Below are 27,919 nucleotides of genomic sequence, written 5' to 3' on the forward strand. Positions count from 1 at the left end.
GAAAAATGAGCCCATGAGTGCTGGGTATGTGAGGAGTGAGTATATAATGGAGAAAGAACAAGGGAAGATATGCAATATAGTGACCTGTATCGAATCAGGAGAAGTGCCATTAAAGATACATGCAATCATATATCGAAGTTGCTCTAAAATAGAGAATGGTGATGAGAGGGGAGAGGTGCAGGAATACAAGGTAGGGGGGTCGGAGTCGGACTAGGGGTGTTGGAAACAATGAAGAGTGATGTATTGAGAAATATTAAAGAGATGAATTTAAAGATGATTAGAGACTAGCTGTTAAGGTTATTAAGTTGGTTAAAGGGTAGGTGGTACATGAAGATCCATGAAGGGCAAGTGGGAAGAAAAAAAATGGCAGCAAGACCTGAAGGTAAGGGCATAAGTATAGTGAGGGCTACCAGTAAAAAAGTGCAATAAAAATGGGGAGTATGGCTTCTGGGGAGGGGGATAATGCCCCTGCTAACCGATAAACGAATAGGATCAAAAGGCTTACCATGTATGAAGATTCACTTAAAGGATATCAATTCAATAAGAGATTATATATAGGCATAAAACAAGATGCCGGAGTTTTGGCGAGAGAGTGTAAGGGGAGGGGGGGAAAGGTGGAGGCCTTCCACTTGTATACGAGTCCAATGGGGAGGTCCAGCCAGGGTGAGGGATAGGACGAAAATTGGCAAAATGAATTGGAAGGGCATTCTTCTCACAAAATTACATCACAAGAATGCTCCAATTGATACCCTCACCTCAGCTGAAGAAAAAGAAGCCATTAAAAACCTTGAATCCTTATTAGGGGAAAACAGCACTGGAGAGGTAAGTAACTTTCCTACCAACTTCTTTATCAAATCCCAAAAATTCCCTCCTCTAAGCATGTTCTCGGCAATTGAAATTTTTACAAAGTTAGCTACTTCAGACATTGAATCCTTACCCCAAAAAACCCTCTTGAATATCAAATGTGAATAAGGAGGAAAAATAGGCTTTAAAAGAACTACATCTCTATGCACTCATGAGCAAACTAAATAACAATGCCCTTAACATCAAGCTTACCTACACATTTGGTAGGGATTTAGACTTCCTAGATCTCCAAATAGGAGTTTCCCGAGAAGACAGAATCACCACGGACCTATTCAGGAATCCTACTGCAACCAACTCCCTCCTACATGCCACATCAGCGCACCCCCTGCTACAATTAGAAGCATCTCAGTGGGACAATTTCTCAGGGCAAAAAGACCTTGCTCGGAGGACCCTTTCTTTGATAAACAAGCTGGAAAAGATTCCTGGACAGGGGCAAACGTTCTATCCTGCGTGGATACAGAAGAGTGATACATGTGCCCAGAGAAGGGTTAATTTACCCTAGCCAGACCAAAATCCAGAGACAAGCAAGAGATGGACAAATCCGCTTCACCTCCCCTTACAATAACCAGTGGATGGATTTCAAAGAAATTCTAGGGAGACACTGGCAAATCCTTATGACTGACCCTTTCCATTGGAAGGTCATCCTTCGAGCAGATACAATATCAGAAAGCACTTACCAAGCTCCTCCTGTGGGGTGATCTATTACGCCAAATTCTCTTGCTAACTGATATACATTGGACTCACTGCTCGTGAGCTAAAGGTAAGAGTTAGAGAACATGTCAGGGACATAGAAAAGGCCACAACAGAGAATGGATCACTCAAGACCCTACCACGGCTCTTCAAAACTGTCCACAATTGTAACCCTAGGGACCTCACAATGGTGGGTATTGATCAACTAGATATGGGCACCAGAGGGGGAGATTTAGGTGGAGCCCTAGCCCAATGTGAAAACTGGTGGATCTACCACTTGGGCACCTTGATACCACAGGGCCTTAATGAAAGTTTTGGGTTCATCTCCTTCCTGTAATTTTAGCTATATCTTGGGCCCCCACTTAAGTTCACTCAGGTTTTTGAAGTAATACATTCTTGTTTTAATGTGTTTTTTAAATGTGATTTTAATATATGGTCTTTACATTTACCTTAGAATATACCATCTCTCTTCTCCTCTGCCGGTGAGCTCTTCGGACAGACCATTGTTTTAGCTGTCTTCACTACTGGAAGATGGAAGTGAGACACAACAAAGAAGTGGACTCATGCCGATCCTCTCCTTCACGCTGCAATGAGGAAAGAGCAAAGGATTTCAGATGGGAGATATACTCCAGAGACTACAAATCTCCGCTACTGGCACTCTGCGTCAAGCATATCCTGTCCCCTTTATCCTTACCCCCTCTACCACTCGCCCTCCACTTTGCATCTACTCTTGCACTATGCAAGATTTTCTTACTATTTTTGGACCACCCTACAGACAATTTTTTCAATGGGCTTTTTGCCTCAGCCATATCTGGTTCCCCAGTCTGACCTTCCCTCCCCCCACCATCCTTCACCTACTTCTGAATTATGCAAGATTTACCGTCAAGTTCGGAGTAGTCTATACCTGTGGTGCCACCTTGAAATCGGATTATGAGAAGAATGCTCTTCAAACTCAATTTGCCCATTTCCGTCCCATCCCTCACCCTGGCTGGACCTCCCCATTGGACTCATATACGAGCGGATGGCCTCCACCTTTCCCCTCCTCCTTCCCCACCCGCTTACACTTTTTTACAGGCACTTTATAATAAAGCACTTTATATCAGGCTCCTTCTAGGCAATGTATATTGTCGTTTACAAAGACCTCTCTCTCGCCAGCACTTCTGCACCTTGTTTTATGCCTATATATAACCTCTCATTTAATTGATAGCCTTTAAGTGAGTCTTCATACACGGTCAGCCTTTCGATCCTATTTACGCTCGTCAGTCAGAAGGGCCCCATCCCACTCCCCTGATGCCACAATCCCAGTCCTTATTGCACTTTTTTAATGATGGCCCCATTACACTTATGCCCTTACCCTCAGGTGTTTTTTTGCCAATTTTTTCCTTCTCACTTGCCCTTCATGGATCTTCATGTACCAAGAAAATGATGAGGAATCCAGCTCAATGAGATGGTGAAAAAAACCTTTTCTTTATTCACTTGGAAAATGTGTTCAGAGGAGGATAAAAACATCAGCAATTACAGAGAATAAAATGCGATATTAACACGTTTCTGGTGGCCAAGCACCCTTAGTCATGATAAGGGTGCTTGGTCACCAGACATGCGTTGATATTGCATTTTATTCTCTGTAATTGCTGATGTTTTTATCCTCCACTGAACACATTTTCCAAGTGAATAAAGTAAAGGTTTTTCACTATCTCGTTGATCTGGATTCCTCATCATTTTCTTGATTCTTCCATTCCCTGACACAGCGGTTTCGTGCTCCAAGTCTCCAAGGATGTCGACCATGGTGAGCTGGACTTTGTTTGATCTTCAGGCACCACCTACACTTTAACCAACTTAATAACCATAACAGCTGATCTCTAATCATATTTAAATTCATCCCTTTAATATTTTGCAATACATCACTCTTCATTTTTGCCAACACCCCTAGTCTCACTCCAACCCCCCTACCTTGTTTTCCTGCACCTCTCCCCTCTCATCATCATTGTCTATTTTAGAGCAACTTCAACATAGGATTACATGCATCTTGAATGTCACTTCTCCTGATTCGATACATGTCGCCTTAGTGCATATCTTCCCATGTTCTTTCTCCATTATGTACTCACTCCTCACATACCCAGCACTCATGAGTTCATTTTCCTCCTCTCTTTGCCTCGCAGTCATATCGATATGTGACAACTCTGACCCTACGCAGGCCGCTCCTCCCAAACCCCCGCTCATTGGCTCTCTTTGGGATTCCCTAGCACTTGTTCTGATATAAAGCCTCCTCTGACTCCCAAAAGAGCTCGCCCACGTAACTGCAGTGCATTCCACTGCTTGCCACCGAAGTCCCTTTTGCTCAGGAGGTGTGGCTCGCATATCAAGCGCTAATGATGGACATCCCACCATCCTATCATTCATGGCCATGTACATCATTACTATAGGGTATTTAAACAAACTGAGTCACCCCCATTAGACATGCCCCCAGAAGAAGCGATCAGCGAAACGGCGCCCATCGGGTGTTTGGAACCCTATTTATACGATATCCTCAGACGAGGTGCCACCAGGATTCTGCTTTGACTGGATACTTCCTGTGTTCCACGATTTTGCATGCCGAGAGCTGGAAGTGCTGTGCCTGGCCCATAGTAACGATGCCACCGTAAGTGTACACAGTGTGTTCGGAGTGTCGGAGGCAGACACCGGATCCTAGAAGGATGAAGGTGCTCGCAGTCCGGGAGCAGAACTCATCAGGTAGGCTGAGGGACCTCCCTTTGGGGGGTGTCGACCACAGACCACTTGACAGCGGGAAGCGAGAGGCTGGTTCCCCCGATCCATGCTCAGTCTGCGAGGTACAGCCAGGAGGGATACGCTGGAGCTCTTCTCTCGTCGTTCCTATCCTCACTGGGACAGGAAACACACTGACGTGTGCAGATAGGAAGGTCCTTTTAACCTCTCTTTGTTTCCTGTCCCAGCTAGGATAAGAAGGACGACCTCCATAGTGCTGTCAGGAGGGATGACTGAAAAAACATGTAACACCTCCAACACCAACATATGTATGAGGGGAGAGTTAAACACTAAACCAGACTTGCACTCATTTATGGTGGACCATTGGAGCTACTATCAGTCCTGACCAGAAGAGTAGACAAAGTATTAGCGCCCACCATTTCAGGAGATATTTTGAAGTAATCTGAATTTCTTAAGATTGAAAACAAAGTACCGTAATTTATAATGTGCAGTGAATCCATGAAACCAGGGATCGAGCCATGCCAACACATCTCCTGCAGGTGTGAATACATGTATATTACAGCCATCAACCATGCACAGCTTAGAGATATAGAATGGCACAGGTGTAATGTTTTTTTTTTTATATAGTTTATTTTATCGCAATCCTCCTTGCAATTAGTGGCTACCACTCAACTGGGTAGTCATATGTAGGAATCTTTACTTAACACCAATCACCACCCTTCACAGATGTTTCTGTAGTATCAATATGGATTTTAACTATCCAAACATTCAATGGGATATAGAAACTCCTTGCTGTGCTAAAATATGTAAGATCTTATCCGCCGTTCAGGACAATTACCTCTCAGCTGATAGATGAACCAACCAGGGGAGATAATCTGCCGGATCTCGTGCTTTCAAATAGAGCAGATACAATCTCAGATCTACAGGTCATGGAGCATTTGGGAAGCAGCGATCATAATATGGCAAGTTACAATTTAATATTCAATACAACATTTCAAAGAGGAAATGCAAAAACCCGGAACTTTAGGAAAGCTGATTTTAACAAATTAAGGTAAGAGCTTAATCGTGTAGCCTGGAACCATGTCATCGTAACTGATGATACAAAAGATAAATGGGGAATGTTTAAGGAAATAAAGGAAATAAAATGTCCAGGAATAAAAAGATACCATTATGGATAAATAACAGAGTACAAAATTTAATAAGACTAAAACAAAGGGTATTCAAAATATTGAAGGCCTAGAATACCGAAATATATTTGTATACTCCTGAAATGCTAAGTGTAAAAAATAAATCAAGCTGCTAAGTTACCAGGGAAACAAAAATAGACAAAAATTTTATAAATACATCAATGCCAAAAAGAAATAAACAGATGGTATCAGCCCCTTAAAAGACAATAACAGAATAATTACAATTACAGAGGACAAAGAAAAGGCTGAGATAATAAACAGACACTTTGCATCCATGTCCACCAACGATCTGACTGTTCCATGGATCATTCAACAAGGCAAAAATCAAAATTCACCACCTGATATACCTTGTTAAACACAAAATGAAGTACGCCTGCATCTGAGTAAATTAAACGTTGACAAAACCCTTGGCCCAGATGGCATTCACCCACGGATACCGAGGGAGCTTTGAGGAGCCAAGTGCAAATCTGGATGTTGGTAATACGGCTGATGTGATTTATTTGGACTTTGCAAAGGAATTTGATACTGTACCATATAACAGCATTATATTGAAGATACAGATGCAAGGACAGGGGAAACTGTATGCAGATGGGTAAGGAATTGGCTATATTACAGAAAACAAAGTCGTCATAAATAGTACGTTCTCTAAATGGGATATAGTCAGCAGTGGCGACAGCAGGGATCTGTACTGAGAGCAGTGGGGACCCCAGGGATCTGTGCTAGGACCGATTCTTTTTAACATCTTTATAAGGCTAGGTTCACATTGCGTTAGTGCAGTCTGTTCAGCGCATACGCTAACGGACTGCGCTAACGCAAGTGCCGACTTTGGCACAGCGCTAGCGCAGATGGAGCATCTGCTAGCTCCATCTGCGCTAGCAGTGACGGACCCGGAAACGCTGCAGCCCGCGTCTCGGGTCCGTCACTCAATGACGGCACATCGCCTAGCGCACGCCCATTGTGGGCGTGCACTAGCGATGTGTCCAACATTGCTTTCAATGTCAGCGTTAACGGACTACGTTACACCACGTTATGCAGCGGTGTATCGTAGTCCGTTTAACGTACCGCCATAACGCAATGTGAACCCAACCTTAATGACTTTGTGGATGGAATTGAGAATAAAGCGTCATTAATTGCCAACGACACTAAACTATGAACGATATTAAAATCTGACCTTGACATTACAATATTGCAAACCTATCTGAATAAGATGTTTGAATGGGCAAACACCTGGCAAATGAGTTTTAATGTAGATAAATCTAGAGTAATTTACTTAGGTCGGAGTAATCCTGTAATCCTATTGTTGCATATACATTAAGTGGGAGTATGCTCGGGACTACAGAACAGGAGAAGGACTTGGGTATTCTGGTTACAAGTAAGCTGAGCAGCAGTACTCAATATCAAGCAGCAGCTGCAAAAGCAAACAAGATTTTAGGATGTATAAAAACAGATAAAATCCCACGATCCCAGCATATTATTATTACCCCTTTATAAAACATTGGTGAGGCCACTTCTGGAATATGGGATCCAGTTTTGGGCTCCACATTTAAAAACGGATATTCAAAAATTAGAGTCAGTTCAAAGGCGGCAACTAGATTATTTCAAGAGATGGAAAGCTTCTCATATGAGGAAAAGTTGGGCTTGTTTAGCTTAGAAAAAAGACGCCTCAGTGGAGATCTCATTTACATGTATAAATAAATGTGTGGTCAGTACAGAGGACTTGCACATTCCTTCCAAAGACCATACTAAGGACCAGAGGACCCTCATTACGGGTGAAAGAAAGGCGATTGAGACAGCTAAATAAGAAAGGGTTCTTTACCATTAGAGCAGTCAGACTGTGGAATGCCAACCACAAGAGGTAGTAATGGCAGATGCTTCGAGCTTTTAAAAAAGGTCTGGATGATTTATTCAGTACATATAACATTGTGGGTTATAGATAATATAGTACAAATAGAGAGAAGCCAGCGCTGCTTGTGGTCAGAACGCAATTTGAAATGCGCAAATGCGCATATTAAATTCTGACTGTATATCAAAATGAGATATTTAGCAAACAATTGATCAATTCTTTGAGCCACCCCGCCACGTCACGGCAATCTCTTGGGGCAGTCCTGCTCTACGATTTTTATATTCGCTGTGCCATTACGGCCTCCTTAATATGCTGGGAGAAAGACCACATTAGTCCCGCTGTAAGTTTTTTTATGTTTTACTCACTGTGCCATTACGGCCTCCTAAATGTGTTAAAAGCGGGACCATATTGAATGCAAACCGTACCTGTAGCTTTTCCGAATCACTCCCATGGCGCCAGAAAGGGTATGCGACAATAACGGTCGACCAGGTCCAAGCATGGACATGTCAGATCTGTCCTCCACAATGCCTGACCAGCACCATGGCTTAAAGAGAGAGACAGGCCCAGGCACAGGTGCACTAATTAAAACAGAGCCCGGGCAGGGCAGGGCTGCTGTAAGTGTCTACAGCAGCCTAGATCAATCACAATGAAAACAGAAAGAATGGCGTAAATGGCCCAAGCGCGCACGGCAACAGTGGTGGTCAGCCACAAACCAATACAAAACAAAAAGAGAGAAGCCAGCGCTGCTTGTAGTCAGAACACAATTGGAAAAGCGCAAATGCGCATATTAAATTCTGACTGTATATCAAAATGAGATATTTAGCAAACAATTGATCAATTCTTTGAGCCACCCCGCCACGTCACGGCAATCTCTTTGGGCAGTCCTGCTCTACGATTTTTATATTCGCTGTGCCATTACGGCCTCCTTAATATGCTGGGAGAAAGACCACATTAGTCCCGCTGTAAGTTTTTTTATGTTTTACTCACTGTGACATTACGGCCTCCTAAATGTGTTAAAAGCGGGACCATATTGAATGCAAACCGTACCTGTAGCTTTTCTGAATCACTCCCATGGTGCCAGAAAGGGTATGCGACAATAACGGTCGACCAGGTCCAAGCATGGACATGTCAGATCTGACCTCCACAATGCCTGACCAGCACCATGGCTTAAAGAGAGAGAGACAGGCCCAGGCACAGGTGCACTAATTAAAACAGAGCCCGGGCTCTTGGACCTGGTCGACTGTTATTGTCGCATACCCTTTCTGGCGCCATGGGAGTGATTCGGAAAAGCTACAGGTACGGTTTGCATTCAATATGGTCCCGCTTTTAACACATTTAGGAGGCCGTAATGGCACAGTGAGTAAAACATAAAAAAACTTACAGCGGGACTAATGTGGTCTTTCTCCCAGCATATTAAGGAGGCCGTAATGGCACAGCGAATATAAAAATCGTAGAGCAGGACTGCCCCAAGAGATTGACGTGGCGGGGTGGCTCAAAGAATTGATCAATTGTTTGCTTAATATCTCATTTTGATATACAGTCAGAATTTAATATGCGCATTTGTGCTTTTCAAATTGCGTTCTGACCACAAACAGCGCTGGCTTCTCTCTTTTTGTTTTGTATTGGTTTGTGGCTGACCACCACTGTTGCCGTGCGCGCTTGGGCCATTTACGCATTTCTTTCTGTTTTCATTGTGATTGATCTAGGCTGCTGTACACACTTACAGCAGCCCTGCCCTGCCCGGGCTTTGTTTTAATTAGTGCACCTGTGCCTGGGCCTGTCTCTCTCTCTTTAAGCCATGGTGCTGGTCAGGCATTGTGGAGGTCAGATCTGACATGTCCATGCTTGGACCTGGTCGACCGTTATTGTCGCATACCCTTTCTGGCACCATGGGAGTGATTCGGAAAAGCTACAGGTACGGTTTGCATTCAATATGGTCCCACTTTTAACACATTTAGGAGGCTGTAATGGCACAGTGAGTAAAACATAAAAAAACTTACAGTGGGACTAATGTGGTCTTTCTCCCAGCATATTAAGGAGGCCGTAATGGCACAGCGAATATAAAAATCGTAGAGCAGGACTGCCCCAAGAGATTGCCGTGACGTGGCGGGGTGGCTCAAAGAATTGATCAATTGTTTGCTAAATATCTCATTTTGATATACAGTCAGAATTTAATATGCGCATTTGCGCTTTTCAAATTGCGTTCTTACCAAAAGCAGCGCTGGCTTCTCTCTTTTTGTTTTGTATTGGTTTGTGGCTGACCACCACTGTTGCCGTGCGTGCTTGGGCCATTTACGCCATTCTTTCTGTTTTCATTGTGATTGATCTAGGCTGCTGTACACACTTACAGCAGCCCTGCCCTGCCCGGGCTCTGTTTTAATTAGTGCACCTGTGCCTGGGCCTGTCTCTCTCTTTAAGCCATGGTGCTGGTCAGGCATTGTGGAGGTCAGATCTGACATGTCCATGCTTGGACCTGGACGACCGTTATTGTCGCATACCCTTTCTGGCGCCATGGGAGTGATTCGGATAAGCTACAGGTACAGTTTGCATTCAATATGGTCCCGCTTTTAACACATTTAGGAGGCCGTAATGGTACAGTGAGTAAAACATAAAAAAACTTACAGCGAGACTAATGTGGTCTTTCTCCCAGCATATTAAGGAGGCCGTAATGGCACAGCGAATATAAAAATCGTAGGGCAGGACTGCCCCAAGAGATTGCCGTGACGTGGCGGGGTGGCTCAAAGAATTGATCAATTGTTTGCTAAATATCTCATTTTGATATACAGTCAGAATTTAATATGCGCATTTGCGCTTTTCCAATTGCGTTCTGACCACAAGCAGCGCTGGCTTCTCTCTTTTTGTTTTGTATTGGTTTGTGGCTGACCACCACTGTTGCCGTGCGTGCTTGGGCCATTTACGCCATTCTTTCTGTTTTCATTGTGATTGATCTAGGCTGCTGTACACACTTACAGCAGCCCTGCCCTGCCCGGGCTCTGTTTTAATTAGTGCACCTGTGCCTGGGCCTGTCTCTCTCTTTAAGCCATGGTGCTGGTCAGGCATTGTGGAGGTCAGATCTGACATGTCCATGCTTGGACCTGGACGACCGTTATTGTCGCATACCCTTTCTGGCGCCATGGGAGTGATTCGGATAAGCTACAGGTACGGTTTGCATTCAATATGGTCCCGCTTTTAACACATTTAGGAGGCCGTAATGGTACAGTGAGTAAAACATAAAAAAACTTACAGCGAGACTAATGTGGTCTTTCTCCCAGCATATTAAGAAGGCCGTAATGGCACAGCGAATATAAAAATCGTAGGGCAGGACTGCCCCAAGAGATTGCCGTGATGTGGCGGGGTGGCTCAAAGAATTGATCAATTGTTTGCTAAATATCTCATTTTGATATACAGTCAGAATTTAATATGCGCATTTGCGCTTTTCCAATTGCGTTCTGACCACAAGCAGCGCTGGCTTCTCTCTTTTTGTTTTGTATTGGTTTGTGGCTGACCACCACTGTTGCCGTGCGTGCTTGGGCCATTTACGCCATTCTTTCTGTTTTCATTGTGATTGATCTAGGCTGCTGTACACACTTACAGCAGCCCTGCCCTGCCCGGGCTCTGTTTTAATTAGTGCACCTGTGCCTGGGCCTGTCTCTCTCTTTAAGCCATGGTGCTGGTCAGGCATTGTGGAGGTCAGATCTGACATGTCCATGCTTGGACCTGGTCGACCGTTATTGTCGCATACCCTTTCTGGCGCCATGGGAGTGATACGGAAAAGCTACAGGTACGGTTTGCATTCAATATGGTCCCGCTTTTAACACATTTAGGAGGCCGTAATGGCACAGTGAGTAAAACATAAAAAAACTTACAGCGGGACTAATGTGGTCTTTCTCCCAGCATATTAAGGAGGCCGTAATTGCACAGCGAATATAAAAATCGTAGAGCAGGGCTGCCCCAAGAGATTGCCGTGACGTGGCGGGGTGGCTCAAAGAATTGATCAATTGTTTGCTAAATATCTCATTTTGATATACAGTCAGAATTTATTATGCGCATTTGCGCTTTTCAAATTGCGTTCTGACCACAAGCAGCGCTGGCTTCTCTCTTTTTGATAGATAATATAGTGACAAAAAAAATTGATAATTGTGAATAACTGTTGAACTTGATGGACCTAGGTCTTATTTCGACCTATGTATCGCCTGGTGAGACAGTTCAACCAGCGACATCAGGGGTTTCTGAAGATCCAATGGGCCCCTCATAGAAGGGAAAGGGTACTGTCATAGCTCAGTTAGGGGATTTAATCCCATGACCTATTTCTGCGTGGTCGGTTCCTGTGTCTGCTGAGCTACTGCTCTTTCTTCACCTCTCATCATTGATCGTTGGAGGCCAGATGGACACGTGCCTGTGTCAGTGAGCTCTGAGGCCGTGACGCATACACCTGGCTTCAGAGGATTAATCATGAGGGGAAGCAGCAGAACGCAAGTACAAGGGAAGTATAGAGCTTGCAATGACACCGGTGCTTGCAAGTTATGTTATCATGCCCACAGGGATGTAATAACATGCTAAGTGGGTCGACTAGTTTTGAGGCCACCAACATCCCCTTGGCTAGTCAAAGTTCTCAATTTTCAGATGATAAACAGACTTTAGAAATACTTTTTCTAAAGACAGGTTTATGTAAGTACTGTAATACAGAGACTGCAGGAAATTTATATATGCAGAAACAACAGGTTCAGTTTAATATGTCTGAAGACATCGGCACTGATTGGGCATAGGTCTCACATGATGTAACAACCTCACGTGAGCCCCAGGAAGTCCCAACACCACTGGAAGGTGAAAGCATGGGAGGGAAGTATGAGTGCTTTTATTTTATGGAAGCCAAACATGAGGAATGACAGAAGGGACAACCCCTTTAAGAAGATACAATTTTCGGTTAAAACATTTCCAACATTCTGAACAAGAAAAAAGCTTCTCCCGTGTGTGACTTCTCTGATGTTTAAGAGTTTATTTCTGTGCACAATATTTCCTAGGTTAAGAACATGAAAAAGGCTTCTCCCCTGTGTGACTTCTCTGATGTCTGATAATACTTGATTTCGCTGTAAAACATTTCCCACATTCTGAACATGAAAATGATTTCTTCCCTGTGTGAGTTCTCTTGTGACTAAGAAGAGATGATTTCTTCACAAAATATTTCCCTCATTCTGAACATGAAAAAGGCTTCTCCCTTGTGTGAGTTATCTGGTGTCTATCAAGATGCGCTTTACTTTTAAAACATTTCCAACATTCTGAGCATGAAAAAGGCTTCTCCCCTGTGTGGGTTCTCTGGTGTGTAACAAGATGCGATTTCCAGTTAAAAAATCTCCTACATTCTAAACAATATAATTTCTCCTTGGTGTGAGTTCTCTGATGTGCGATAAAATGTAGTTTCTGTGTAAAACATTTTCCACATTCGGAGCATGAATATGACTTCTCCCCTGTGTGAAGTTTTTGGTGTCTAAGAAGGTGTGATTTCAGTACAAAACATTTCCCACATTCTGAACATGAAAAAGGCTTCTCCCCCGTATGATTCCGCAGGTGTCTAACAAGATGCGCTTTCCATTCAAAAAATCTCCCACATTCTACACAAGAATATAGTTTCTCTCTGGTGTGACTTCTCTGATGCGCGCTTAAATATGATTTCTCTCTAAAACATTTCCCACATTCGGGACATGAATATGGTTTCTCCCCTGTGTGAAGCCTCTGGTGTCTAAGAAGGTGTGATTTCAGTACAAAACATTTTCCACATTCTAAACATGAAAAAGGTTTCTCCCCTGTGTGGGTTCTCTGATGTGCGATAAGACCCGATTTCACTGGAAAACATTTCCCACATTCTGAACATGAAAAATGCTCCTCTCCTGTGTGAAGTCTCTGGTGTTTTACAAGTGATGATTTCAGTACAAAACATTTCCCACATTCTGAACAAGAAAAAGGCTTCTCCCCTGTGTGACTTCTCTGATGTGTGATAAGACTTGATTTCAACGTAAAACATTTCCCACATTCTGAACATGAAAAAGGCTTCTTTCCTGTGTGACTGCTCTGGTGACTAAGGAGAGATGATTTCTTCACAAAACATTTTCCACATTCTGAGCATAAAAAAGGCTTCTTCCCTGTGTGAGTTCTTTGGTGGCCATCAAGATGCGATTTCTGGTTAAAACATTTCCCACATTCTGAACATGAAAAAGGCTTCTCCCCTGTGTGGGTTCTCTGGTGGCCATCAAGATGCGATTTCCTGTTAAAACATTTCCCACATTCTGAACATGAAAAAGGCTTCTCCCCTGTGTGGGTCGTGTGGTGTCTATCAAGATGCGATTTCCATGCAAAACATTTCCCACATTCTGAACATGAAAAAACCTCCTCTGTGTGAGTTCTTTGGTGATTAACAAGATTTGATTTATAGTTAAAACATTTTCCACACTTGGAACAAGAAAATCTATTGTCTACTCTGTGTATTTTTTCATGTTTAAAAAAAGACTTTTCAAGGGGAAAACTCTTTCCATATTGTGAACGTGATAATAGCTTCTTTGATTTAGGAGCAATTAGTTTTTTAAGGATTGTTTTTTTACTTTGATTTTCCTTAGTAGTCAGTAATGAATCAGAAGACAAGACCTGTTTCAAAGGATCAGATGACAGATCTTTGCTGTGAAGGTATGATGGTATATCTGGAGTAATGGCATTCACTTCAATTTTATCCGGTGGGATCTCATGATCATCTGATTTAAAAATTGAAGATGTCAGCTGTTCCCCTGATCTCCTTGTACAGTCATCTGCCAAGAATAAAACCACTAATTAGTTTTGAATAAAATATCCTTGAAATTAATATTTTTGAACATTTCTACTTAAAACATCTGTAAAAATGGCAAGTTAGGTAGCAAAATTGAATTATTTACTAAGACAATGACATTTCACAGTCTAATAGAAAACCTCATAGCATGCATCAGTAGAGCGTGGTGTTCAACTGTTTGTTCATTCTGCTTCCCAAATATTGGAATAAAAAGCCCACTACCACGTCATGGTGAACCTCTCAGTGGGTCCCTATCCTAAAAGGTATGGAGTTGTGAGCAACCCACCATCACCACAACGGTGCACCAGCAGGAGACTGCAATGGTTCTGCCTACTTTTGCTTTCAGTTCACTGTCTGAAAGCTTGTGGAAGAAGGAATTTTACATCTATTCACCTGGTGTTGTGTGGTAGCCTGTTGTGAATTCTACTCTTGGGTTCCCTCCAGTGGTTGTTGGTGGGAATGCAGTTGTCTCTGACTCGCAGTCCTGGCCAGGTGTATCGGATAATTACAATTCGTACTGGGATATTTAGGTGTGCAGGATCCTTTAGCCCTTTCCAGTTGTCAATGTTTCTCTGGAAGTGTTGGATCTCTGCCTGGCCTCTCCTGCTTATCTGCCAGTTCAGCAAAGATAAGTGTCTGTTTCTTTTCCTGTGGCACACATGCAGTGTGCTTATTTTCAGTACTGTTCGTTTGTTTTTCTTTTGTCCAGATTAGACTGTGTCTGTGTTTTCTCAGTCTGGTTGGTTTCACTGGAGTTGCAGATATACGCTCCTACATCTTTAGTTAGCTGTAGGAAGTTTTTTGTATATTCTGCTGTGGATTTTTTGAAGGGTTTTAATACTGACCGCACAGAACTCTGTCCTATCCTGTCCTATCTAACTAGAGTGGCCTCCTGTGCTAAATCCTGTTATTTCTGCCTGTGTATGTTTTTTCCTCTCCGACTCACCGCCAATATTTGTGGGGGCTGTCTATCCTTTGGGGATTTTCTCTGAGGCAAGACAGTATTCCGATTTCCATCTTTAGGGGTATTTAGTCCTCCGGCTGTGACGAGGTGTCTAGGTGTGTTAGGTACACTCCACGGCTACTTCTAGTTGCGGTGTTAAGTTTAGGTTTGCAGTCAGTATAGTGGCCACTTTCTCCAGTGAAAGTTCTCATGCAGCTCCAAGGTCACCGGATCATAACAGTACAACTGGCCAACAATGAGTTAAATGCATCTCAGAAGAAGGGAAGGAAGCTCTTGAGCCATTTTTTTTCTCCAGTCTGTTTTGTGTTCTCTTCCCTCTTAATATCTGGGTGGCTGAGGAGCCTGGTGCAAGTATGAATGTTCAGGAATTAGCTTCTCGTGTAGACCAGCTTGCTGCTAGGGTGCAAGGTACGAGTTCTGATTATATTGTTCAGACTCCTGCTTTAGAACCGAAGATTCCTACTCCTGATTTGTTTTCTGGTAACAGGTCTAAATTTTTGAGTTTTAAAAACAACTGTAAACTGTTTTTTGACCTGAGACCTCAATCCTCTGGTGATTCCATTCAGCAGGTAAAAATCGTAATCTCCCTGCTGTGTGGCGACCCGCAGGATTGGGCGTTTTCCCTGGAATCTGGGAATCCGGCTTTGCTTAATATTGACTCCTTTTTTCAGGCTTTAGGACTATTATATGATGAACCTAATTCTGTGGATCAAGCTGAGAAGACCTTGTTGGCCCTGTCTCAGGGTCAAGAGGTGGCAGAATTGTATTGTCAGAAATTCAGAAAATGGTCTGTATTGACTAAATGGAATAATGATGCTTTGGCGGCAATTTTCAGAAGGGAGCTTTCTGAATCCATTAAAGATGTTATGGTGGGGTTTCCCACGCCTTCCGGTCTGAGTGATTCTATGTCTCTGGCCATTCAGATTGACCGACGCCTGCGGGAGCGCAGAACTGTGCGCGCTGTGGCGTTATCCTCAGAGCAAATTTCTGAGCCTGTGCAATGTGATAGAATTCTGTCTAGGACGGAACGACAAGGTTTCAGATGTCAAAATAGGTTGTGTTATTATTGTGGCGACGCTTCTCATGTCATTTCTGTCTGCCCCAAGCGGACAAAGAGGATCGCCAGTTCAATTACCATCAGTATTGTACAACCTAAATTTCTTTTATCTGTGTCCTTGATCTGCTCATTGTCATCATTTTCTGTCATGGCGTTTGTGGATTCAGGCGCCGCCTTGAATTTAATGGATTTTGAGTTTGCCAAGCGTTGTGGTTTTCCCTTGCAGCCTTTGCAGAACCCTATTCCTTTAAGAGGCATTGATGCTACACCCTTGGCTAGAAATAAGCCCCAGTTTTGGACACAGGTGACCATGCGCATGGCGCCAGCCCATCAGGAAGATTGTCGATTTCTGGTGTTGCATAACTTGCATGATGTTATCGTGCTGGGTTTTCCATGGTTGCAGGTACATAATCCTGTGTTGGACTGGAAGTCCATGTCTGTGACTAGTTGGGGTTGTCATGGGGTTCATAATGATGTTCCTTTGATGTCAATCTCCTCTTCTTCACCTTCTGAGATTCCAGAGTTTTTGTCTGATTTTCAGGATGTATTCGATGAGCCCAAGTCCAGTTCCCTTCCACCGCACAGGGACTGTGATTGTGCTATTGACTTGATTGCAGGCTGTAAGTTTCCTAAGGGTCGACCTTTTTATCTATCTGTGCCTGAACATACCGCCATGCGGAGCTATATTAAGGAGTCTTTGGAGAAAGGGCATATTCGGCCATCTTCTTCACCGTTGGGAGCGGGGTTCTTTTTTGTTGCTAAAAAAGATGGTTCCTTGAGACCCTGTATAGATTATCGCCTCTTGAATAAAATCACGGTCAAGTTTCAATACCCATTACCTTTGCTTTCCAATTTGTTTGCTAGGATTAAGGGAGCTAGTTGGTTTACCAAGATTGACCTTTGAGGGGCATATAATCTTGTTCGTATTAAGCAGGGTGATGAATGGAAAACTGCGTTTAACACGCCCAAAGGCCATTTTGAATACCTTGTGATGCCATTCGGACTCTCTAATGCTCCAACTGTTTTTCAGTCCTTCATGCATGATATCTTCCGGACTTATCTTGATAAATTCTTGATTGTATATTTGGACGATATTTTGATTTTTTCCGATGATTGGGAGTCTCATGTGCAACAGGTCAGGATGGTATTTCAGATCTTTCGTGACAATGCTCTGTTTGTGAAAGGGTCTAAGTGTCTCTTTGGGGTGCAGAAAGTCTCTTTTTTGGGCTTCATTTTTTCTCCCTCGTCTATAGAGATGGATCCGGTTAAGGTTCACTCCATTCATGATTGGATTCAGCCCACATCCGTGAAGAGCCTTCAGAAATTTTTGGGTTTTGCAAATTTTTATCGCCGTCTCATTGATAATTTTTCCAGCGTGGTTAAACCCTTGACCGATTTGACGAAGAAGGGCGCTGATGTGGCGAATTGGTCCTCTGCGGCTGTCTCTGCCTTTCAGGAGCTTAAACGTCGATTTACTTCTGCTCCAGTGTTGCGCCAACCGGATGTTTCTCTTCCGTTTCAGGTTGAGGTTGACGCTTCTGAGATTGGGGCAGGGGCCGTTTTGTCTCAGAGGGATCCTGTTGGTTCCTTAATGAAACCGTGTGCCTTCTTTTCCCGTAAGTTTTGCCTGCTTAACGCAATTATGATGTCAGCAATCGGGAGTTGTTGGCTTGAGGGAGCTAAGCACCGTATTGTGGTCTTGACCGATCATAAGAATTTGATTTACCTCTAGTCTGCTAAACGGCTGAATCCTAGACAGGCTCGATGGTCCTTGTTTTTTTCCCGTTTTGATTTCGTGGTCTCGTACCTTCCGGGTTCTAAGAATATTAAGGCTGATGCCCTCTCTAGGAGTTTTTTGCTTGATTCTCCTGAGGTCTTAGAGCCGGTCGGTATTTTGAAAGAGGGGGTGGTCCTTTCTGCCATTTCCCCTGATTTACGACGGATTCTTCAGGAATTTCAGGCTGACAAACCTGACCGCTGTCCTGTGGGGAAATTGTTTGTTCCTGACAGATGGACTAGTAGAGTGATTTCTGAGGTTCACTGTTCCGTGTTGGCCGGTCATCCTGGCATTTTTGGTACCAGAGATTTGGTTGGTAGGTCCTTTTGGTGGCCTTCATTGTCACGTGATGTGCGTTCTTTTGTGCAGTCCTGTGGGACTTGTGCGCGGGCCAAGCCTTGTTGCTCCTGTGCTAGTGGGTTGCTTTTGCCATTGCCAGTCCCTGAGAGGCTCTGGACGCATATTTCGATGGATTTTATTTCTGATCTTCCGGTCTCCCAGAAGATGTCTGTTATCTGGGTTGTTTGTGACCGGTTCTCTAAGATGGTTCATTTGGTGCCCTTACCTAAATTGCCTTCCTCTTCTGATTTGGTTCCGTTGTTCTTTCAGCATGTGGTTCGTTTGCATGGTATTCCGGAGAATATTGTTTCCGACAGAGGTTCCCAGTTTGTTTCTAGATTTTGGTGGGCCTTTTGTGCTAGGCTGGGCATTGATTTGTCTATTTCTTCTGGATTTCATCCTCAGACAAATGGCCAGACCATGGAGACTTATTTGAGATGCTTTGTGTCTGCTGATCAGGATGATTGGGTGGCTTTCTTGCCATTGGCCGAGTTTGCCCTTAATAATCGGGCTAGTTCTGCTACCTCGGTTTCGCCTTTCTTTTGTAATTTTGGTTTTCATCCTCGTTTTTCTTCTGGGCAGGTTGAGCCTTCTGACTGTCCTGGTGTGGATTCTGTGGTGGACAGGTTGCAGCAGATTTGGGCTCATGTGGTGGACAAGTTGGTGTTGTCTCAAGAGGAGGCTCAACGTTTTGCTAATCGTCATCGGTGTGTTGGTTCCCGGCTTCGGGTTGGGGATCTAGTCTGGTTGTCTTCCCGTCATGTTCCTATGAAGGTTTCTTCTCCTAAGTTTAAACCTCGGTTTATTGGTCCTTATAGGATTTCTGAGATTATTAATCCGGTGTCTTTTCGACTGGCGCTTCCGGCCTTTTTTTGCTATCCATAATGTCTTCCATAGATCTTTGTTGCAGAAATATGTGGAGCCCGTTGTTCCCTCTGCTGATCCTCCGGCCCCTGTGTTGGTTGATGGGGAGTTGGAATATGTTGTTGAAAAGATTTTAGATTCCCATTTTTCGAGGCAGAAGCTTCAGTACCTGGTCAAATGGAAGGGTTATGGCCAGGAGGATAATTCTTGGGTTTTTGCCTCTGATGTCCATGCTGCTGATTTGGTCCGTGCCTTTCATCTGGCTTGTCCTGATCATCCTGGGGGCCCTGGTGAGGGTTCGGTGACCCCTCCTCAAGGGGGGGGGGTACTGTTGTGAATTCTGCTCTTGGGTTCCCTCCAGTGGTTGTTGGTGGGAATGCAGTTGTCTCTGACTCGCAGTCCTGGCCAGGTGTATCGGATAATTACAATTCGGACTGGGATATTTAGGTGTGCAGGATCCTTTAGCCCTTGCCAGTTGTCAATGTTTCTCTGGAAGTGTTGGATCTCTGCCTGGCCTCTCCTGCTTATCTGCCAGTTCAGCAAAGATAAGTGTCTGTTTCTTTTCCTGTGGCACACATGCAGTGTGCTTATTTTCAGTACTGTTCGTTTGTTTTTCTTTTGTCCAGATTAGACTGTGTCTGTGTTTTCTCAGTCTGGTGTTATGATCAGGTGGCTTTGGAGCAGCATGAAAAGACCTTCGCTGGAGCAGTGGTAACTTTACTGACCGCAAACCCTGATCCTATCGCCGCAACTAGAAGTAGCCGTGGGGTGTGCCTAACCAGACCTAGACACCTCGACACAGCCTAAGGACTAAATATCCCTAAAGATGGAAATAGGAAAACTCTCTTGCCTCAGAGTAGATCCCCAAAGGATAGGTAGCCCCCCACAAATAATGACTGTGAGTAGGAGAGGAAAAGAGACACGCAGACAGAAAACAGGGATAAGCAAAGGGGGCCACTTATACCTAGATAGGAAAGGAAAGTACAGGATACTATGCGGTCAGCATAAAACACTACAAAATATCCACAGCAGAAAAATACAAAAACTCCACCACCTAACTAAAGATGTGGAGAGTATATCTGCGACTCCAGCGAGTCCAACTAGACTGAGAAAAACATCAGGCACAGTCTAGCAGGAACAAAATAGAAACAAGATAAGCACAGAAAATAAACACACAGCAGTGTGTCTAAAAAATGAAGCAAACACTTATCTTAGCTGAATTGGCAGCAAGCAGGAGAGGCCAGGCAGAGGACCAACACTTCCAAAGGAACATTGACTACTGGCAAGGACTAATGAGTCCTGCACAGCTAAATACCCCAGTCAGAATTGCAATTAGCAGAAACACCTGTCCAAGACTGCTGCTCAGGAATAACTGCATTACCATCAACAACCACCGGAGGGAGCCCAAGAGCAGAATTCACAATTCACAGTCTGGTTGGTTTCACTGGAGTTGCAGATATACGCTCCTACATCTTTAGTTAGATGTAGGAAGTTTTTTGTATATTCTGCTGTGGATTTTTTGAAGGGTTTTAATACTGACCGCACAGAACTCTGTCCTATCCTGTCCTATCATACTTTTGATTCTGTTTATTATGGTTCAGAGGTATTGTTTTAATCATTTTTTTATGTGTAATATGTCTGTCAATAAAGTTGTAACTTTTTATAGAAAATAATGTATAAGACACTTTTTTGACTCAGCATTCGGTTAATTTACCGGTCTAGTTGGGCAGTATGTTTGTATATTGGGTATTGTCAGATTCAGGAGTTGGAAAATAATATGTAAGGTCCATTTTTTTGCCATTACCCTTTGTGAAAATGAAAACAATGGGGCTACATCCACATTTTACTGAAAAAATAATGATATTTGCATTCCACTTTGTGTTAATTCATGGAAGTGATTTTTGATACTAAGAAAAATGCAATTTTCTAGGCCCTTCAAAGTAATTTTAAAAAATTGATTTGTTAACCAAAAATGAGGTTTTGTAAATTTCATTGAATATATAAACACTTGTTGATAACCTTGCTGGCCTTCTATCATCCTAAAAAAAATAAAAAGATGTTGAAAAAAAGTGGATTTTACAAAAGTAGAAATATGGTAAATGCTCTTTATAAACTATTTTGTGTGACATCACTATCTGTTTTAAGAGAGTAAAATTGAAAATTTTAAAACTGCAAATCTTTCTAAATTATTTGCCAATTTTCAGATCTTTTAAACAATTAACGCAAATTATAATCAACCTAAAATTACCAGAGTACAATCAGTCACAGAAAAATATATTTCAGAATTCATAGAATCAGAAGAAGCATCCGAAGTTATCACCAGATAAAGTGACACACGTCAGATTTTAAAAACGCGGCCTTATTAGGAACACAAAACTGGCTGCGGGAAGTGGTTATATTAGAGTATTTTGGGCACTAACTACTGTAGTCAAATATTGCGAGTATAGACAATAACACATCTACTGAAATAATCAAAGTCAGCAGTCTTCATCAGTAATAAATGAGCAACTAGTGATGAAACTGCTCTGGGAGTATTGGGCTCGGTGGCTCTTGGCAATCTAAACTATCTTAAGGGCCAATATTTTCTGTCAGATGAGTTTCAAGAAGAAATATTAGACATTTAAAGAGAACTTTTTATAATAGTGCAGAGCTGAGATGTCTTAAATTTAGATCTCGGGTATTTGAAAGAGGCAATGGAGATCTTTTTTGAACACTACAAGGGAGTTACAGGCTCACATAAGTGAGGTAGGCCGATCCTACCACAATCAAACTATGAGAGAATGAACTTGTAAAAAAAGACATAGAATAAAAAAAAGTTACATCTCCAACAACAACGTATATATGAGGAGAGAACTCCAAAACTAAACCAAAGTTACAATGACTAAGAAAAAGAACAAGAAGCCGCACCAACAGCTGGTTTTTATCACCTGCACACACTCTTTCTATGTCCTCATAATGCGTAAATGCCCATGCAGATATCGGGTGCTCACAATGAAAAAAATCAAAACATGAAGTCCAACAGTCTTCTAGAAAATGCAAGCATTCACCATCCGCTAAAATCCACTAAAAATCGAGACCCGTGGAAGCGCGGCAGCGCGAAACGGCCGTCGTCTTGTGGAATCACGTTTTTTCCCTAACTTTTCCTGACTTTTGACTACATGTCACAATAAAGAAGTGGATTTTAGTGGATGGTGAGTGCTCGCATTTTCTATAAGACTGTTAAACCAAAGTTACACTTATTTTGGTGGACAATAGAAGCAACTAGGAGTCCTGACCAGAAGAGTAGAGAAAGAACTAGTGCTCCCCATTTCAGGAGAGATTGTGCAGTAATCTGAATTCCTTATGACGGAAAGCATAACGAAATTTATGACATGGAGTGAATCCATGAAACCAGGGTTTGAGTCATGCCAACACATCTCCCGCATGAAGTTAGTTGGTCTCAAAAGAAATTGAAAAGTCAGGATAAAAGGAAACTGTTGTTATTCTACAGAAATTCACACTTGGCCTCACTGCACATTTAATGTTGTCGAACATAAAAGTGCAGCATTTGTTTATCCAAGCCTCCTGATGATCCAGATCGGTGAAACGCGTTGAGGCATGAGGCGTTTGTCCTCAAAACATCACAAACGATGAGTACCCCATTTGGCTTAACTGGCATCTTGTGTATCTTATATTACAGTATGATTTGCGCAGTGTTCATTTAGACTGCGTTTATCTTTGATGTAGCAGATGAAATCTACCTCTTATCTATAACTGTGGTTGTATATTGGCTAAATGCCCACCTAGTTACTTACAGTCTATCTATAGGGCCACTGGTAGGGTGAGCCGCCGAGGAGTGGGGGCGCCATTTCCGCTGTACAGTAGGGTGCCAACCCCCACAGTTAGGTAGGCTGCTAGAGCAGGGAACAGTTTTAGAGAGGTACTCTATGTGTTTTATGCACTTTTTTGCACTTCAATTAAGTTTGTCATTCACTCTACCTCACACTGTCTAATGGTTGCCATGGATGATCAACTTTCAAAGGCAGTCACTGTCCCTTTCAATTTTTTCCTGTCATGCCAGATTGGAGTTTAAATTGTATCACATTATTATTAGGGGCTAAACAGGAGTAAGAAGGACAGCCACCGTTGAGCGGGGGTGCCTATCTCGAATAATCTTAGGGTGCCAACTTCCGCTGCACAGGCAGGGTAAATTCAGTAAAATTACAGTGTGAGGGACATGGTCTAGCCAGAGCACGGTTGTCTGCATGGTGAGTGTGTTTAGTATTTTAAAGTGATAAATAAAAAATATAGTTTTATCTAGTATTTGTTAAGTCCAAGGTTTTTTTGTTTTGTTTTTCCTGATTTTGAGCCTGGATTGTCCATCCGAAAATTCTTTTGTTAAAGTGTAGTTTGGCCAGAAAGACTGGACCTGGTCTTGTAAGGACCATATGAGCACATTCAGCAGCACAGAAAGTAGATTCATTGAATAAGATATAGGAAGCCAACAGCATCATTACCCTCCGCTTTCTCTTAGAGGACCATCATAATATTTTTGTTCACGTGATATTCTAACTTTTCAGCACATTTTACGTACACTGTTATTTGGCTTTGCAGTTTACATATCTGGGCAGTTAACAGCACCTCCTAAACCCAGGGTGTAGGTGGATCCTCCAGGTTGTACGTTCTATAGAAAATGACTTTCACAAATTGAAAAAGTAATTTGAATATTTTTGAATGGACGAGAATGTTCTGCTCTGGTGTTGTCCTCTTACTGGATAGATCTGGAGGAAATACATACAGGGACTGAATTCATTCTTTACATACAGATAATTATAGGCCGTGTGTATTTAGTTCTGTCTATTACCTGGTGATGTGAGGGGCTGGGGAACCTCCATCATGACGTCTTTGTACACATCTTTGTGTCCTTCTAAATACTCCCACTCCTCCATGGAGAAATAGATAGCGACATCCTGACACCTTTTAGGAATCTGACACATAAAATGATACCGTCATCCCCCGATCCCTTCATAGCGTTACTATATAATGTCCCAGCATTCCAGCATTCCAGCAGTGTCACCTTTCCAGTCAGAAGCTCAATCATCTTGTAGGTGAGTTCTAGGATCTTCTGGTCATTGATGTCCTCATGCATCAGGGGGTGAGGCGTAGGCCCCGTGATTGGGCTCAGGGGTCTTCCCCATCCCTCAGACACAGGGTCCTGACAGCGCTCACTAGAGGTCTTCAGCAGATTTGGGCTCATGTGGTGGACAAGTTGGTGTTGTCTCAAGAGGAGGCTCAACGTTTTGCTAATCGTCATCGGTGTGTTGGTTCCCGGCTTCGGGTTGGGGATCTAGTCTGGTTGTCTTCCCGTCATGTTCCTATGAAGGTTTCTTCTCCTAAGTTTAAACCTCGGTTTATTGGTCCTTATAGGATTTCTGAGATTATTAATCCGGTGTCTTTTCGACTGGCGCTTCCGGCCTTTTTTTGCTATCCATAATGTCTTCCATAGATCTTTGTTGCAGAAATATGTGGAGCCCGTTGTTCCCTCTGCTGATCCTCCGGCCCCTGTGTTGGTTGATGGGGAGTTGGAATATGTTGTTGAAAAGATTTTAGATTCCCATTTTTCGAGGCAGAAGCTTCAGTACCTGGTCAAATGGAAGGGTTATGGCCAGGAGGATAATTCTTGGGTTTTTGCCTCTGATGTCCATGCTGCTGATTTGGTCCGTGCCTTTCATCTGGCTTGTCCTGATCATCCTGGGGGCCCTGGTGAGGGTTCGGTGACCCCTCCTCAAGGGGGGGGGGTACTGTTGTGAATTCTGCTCTTGGGTTCCCTCCAGTGGTTGTTGGTGGGAATGCAGTTGTCTCTGACTCGCAGTCCTGGCCAGGTGTATCGGATAATTACAATTCGGACTGGGATATTTAGGTGTGCAGGATCCTTTAGCCCTTGCCAGTTGTCAATGTTTCTCTGGAAGTGTTGGATCTCTGCCTGGCCTCTCCTGCTTATCTGCCAGTTCAGCAAAGATAAGTGTCTGTTTCTTTTCCTGTGGCACACATGCAGTGTGCTTATTTTCAGTACTGTTCGTTTGTTTTTCTTTTGTCCAGATTAGACTGTGTCTGTGTTTTCTCAGTCTGGTGTTATGATCAGGTGGCTTTGGAGCAGCATGAAAAGACCTTCGCTGGAGCAGTGGTAACTTTACTGACCGCAAACCCTGATCCTATCGCCGCAACTAGAAGTAGCCGTGGGGTGTGCCTAACCAGACCTAGACACCTCGACACAGCCTAAGGACTAAATATCCCTAAAGATGGAAATAGGAAAACTCTCTTGCCTCAGAGTAGATCCCCAAAGGATAGGTAGCCCCCCACAAATAATGACTGTGAGTAGGAGAGGAAAAGAGACACGCAGACAGAAAACAGGGATAAGCAAAGGGGGCCACTTATACCTAGATAGGAAAGGAAAGTACAGGATACTATGCGGTCAGCATAAAACACTACAAAATATCCACAGCAGAAAAATACAAAAACTCCACCACCTAACTAAAGATGTGGAGAGTATATCTGCGACTCCAGCGAGTCCAACTAGACTGAGAAAAACATCAGGCACAGTCTAGCAGGAACAAAATAGAAACAAGATAAGCACAGAAAATAAACACACAGCAGTGTGTCTAAAAAATGAAGCAAACACTTATCTTAGCTGAATTGGCAGCAAGCAGGAGAGGCCAGGCAGAGGACCAACACTTCCAAAGGAACATTGACTACTGGCAAGGACTAATGAGTCCTGCACAGCTAAATACCCCAGTCAGAATTGCAATTAGCAGAAACACCTGTCCAAGACTGCTGCTCAGGAATAACTGCATTACCATCAACAACCACCGGAGGGAGCCCAAGAGCAGAATTCACAATTCACAGTCTGGTTGGTTTCACTGGAGTTGCAGATATACGCTCCTACATCTTTAGTTAGATGTAGGAAGTTTTTTGTATATTCTGCTGTGGATTTTTTGAAGGGTTTTAATACTGACCGCACAGAACTCTGTCCTATCCTGTCCTATCATACTTTTGATTCTGTTTATTATGGTTCAGAGGTATTGTTTTAATCATTTTTTTATGTGTAATATGTCTGTCAATAAAGTTGTAACTTTTTATAGAAAATAATGTATAAGACACTTTTTTGACTCAGCATTCGGTTAATTTACCGGTCTAGTTGGGCAGTATGTTTGTATATTGGGTATTGTCAGATTCAGGAGTTGGAAAATAATATGTAAGGTCCATTTTTTTGCCATTACCCTTTGTGAAAATGAAAACAATGGGGCTACATCCACATTTTACTGAAAAAATAATGATATTTGCATTCCACTTTGTGTTAATTCATGGAAGTGATTTTTGATACTAAGAAAAATGCAATTTTCTAGGCCCTTCAAAGTAATTTTAAAAAATTGATTTGTTAACCAAAAATGAGGTTTTGTAAATTTCATTGAATATATAAACACTTGTTGATAACCTTGCTGGCCTTCTATCATCCTAAAAAAAATAAAAAGATGTTGAAAAAAAGTGGATTTTACAAAAGTAGAAATATGGTAAATGCTCTTTATAAACTATTTTGTGTGACATCACTATCTGTTTTAAGAGAGTAAAATTGAAAATTTTAAAACTGCAAATCTTTCTAAATTATTTGCCAATTTTCAGATCTTTTAAACAATTAACGCAAATTATAATCAACCTAAAATTACCAGAGTACAATCAGTCACAGAAAAATATATTTCAGAATTCATAGAATCAGAAGAAGCATCCGAAGTTATCACCAGATAAAGTGACACACGTCAGATTTTAAAAACGCGGCCTTATTAGGAACACAAAACTGGCTGCGGGAAGTGGTTATATTAGAGTATTTTGGGCACTAACTACTGTAGTCAAATATTGCGAGTATAGACAATAACACATCTACTGAAATAATCAAAGTCAGCAGTCTTCATCAGTAATAAATGAGCAACTAGTGATGAAACTGCTCTGGGAGTATTGGGCTCGGTGGCTCTTGGCAATCTAAACTATCTTAAGGGCCAATATTTTCTGTCAGATGAGTTTCAAGAAGAAATATTAGACATTTAAAGAGAACTTTTTATAATAGTGCAGAGCTGAGATGTCTTAAATTTAGATCTCGGGTATTTGAAAGAGGCAATGGAGATCTTTTTTGAACACTACAAGGGAGTTACAGGCTCACATAAGTGAGGTAGGCCGATCCTACCACAATCAAACTATGAGAGAATGAACTTGTAAAAAAAGACATAGAATAAAAAAAAGTTACATCTCCAACAACAACGTATATATGAGGAGAGAACTCCAAAACTAAACCAAAGTTACAATGACTAAGAAAAAGAACAAGAAGCCGCACCAACAGCTGGTTTTTATCACCTGCACACACTCTTTCTATGTCCTCATAATGCGTAAATGCCCATGCAGATATCGGGTGCTCACAATGAAAAAAATCAAAACATGAAGTCCAACAGTCTTCTAGAAAATGCAAGCATTCACCATCCGCTAAAATCCACTAAAAATCGAGACCCGTGGAAGCGCGGCAGCGCGAAACGGCCGTCGTCTTGTGGAATCACGTTTTTTCCCTAACTTTTCCTGACTTTTGACTACATGTCACAATAAAGAAGTGGATTTTAGTGGATGGTGAGTGCTCGCATTTTCTATAAGACTGTTAAACCAAAGTTACACTTATTTTGGTGGACAATAGAAGCAACTAGGAGTCCTGACCAGAAGAGTAGAGAAAGAACTAGTGCTCCCCATTTCAGGAGAGATTGTGCAGTAATCTGAATTCCTTATGAC

At 42.6% G+C, this 27,919-nt stretch overlaps 1 pseudogene; it reads right to left on the reverse strand.

Annotated features, from left to right (window-relative positions):
• The window catches only part of LOC138666403 (zinc finger protein 850-like), a 277,228-nt pseudogene that overhangs the window by 198,646 nt on the left and 50,663 nt on the right, over positions 1–27,919 (reverse strand).

This window comes from Ranitomeya imitator, chromosome 2, assembly GCF_032444005.1.
Source record: "Ranitomeya imitator isolate aRanImi1 chromosome 2, aRanImi1.pri, whole genome shotgun sequence".
Taxonomy (NCBI): Eukaryota; Metazoa; Chordata; class Amphibia; order Anura; family Dendrobatidae; genus Ranitomeya; species Ranitomeya imitator.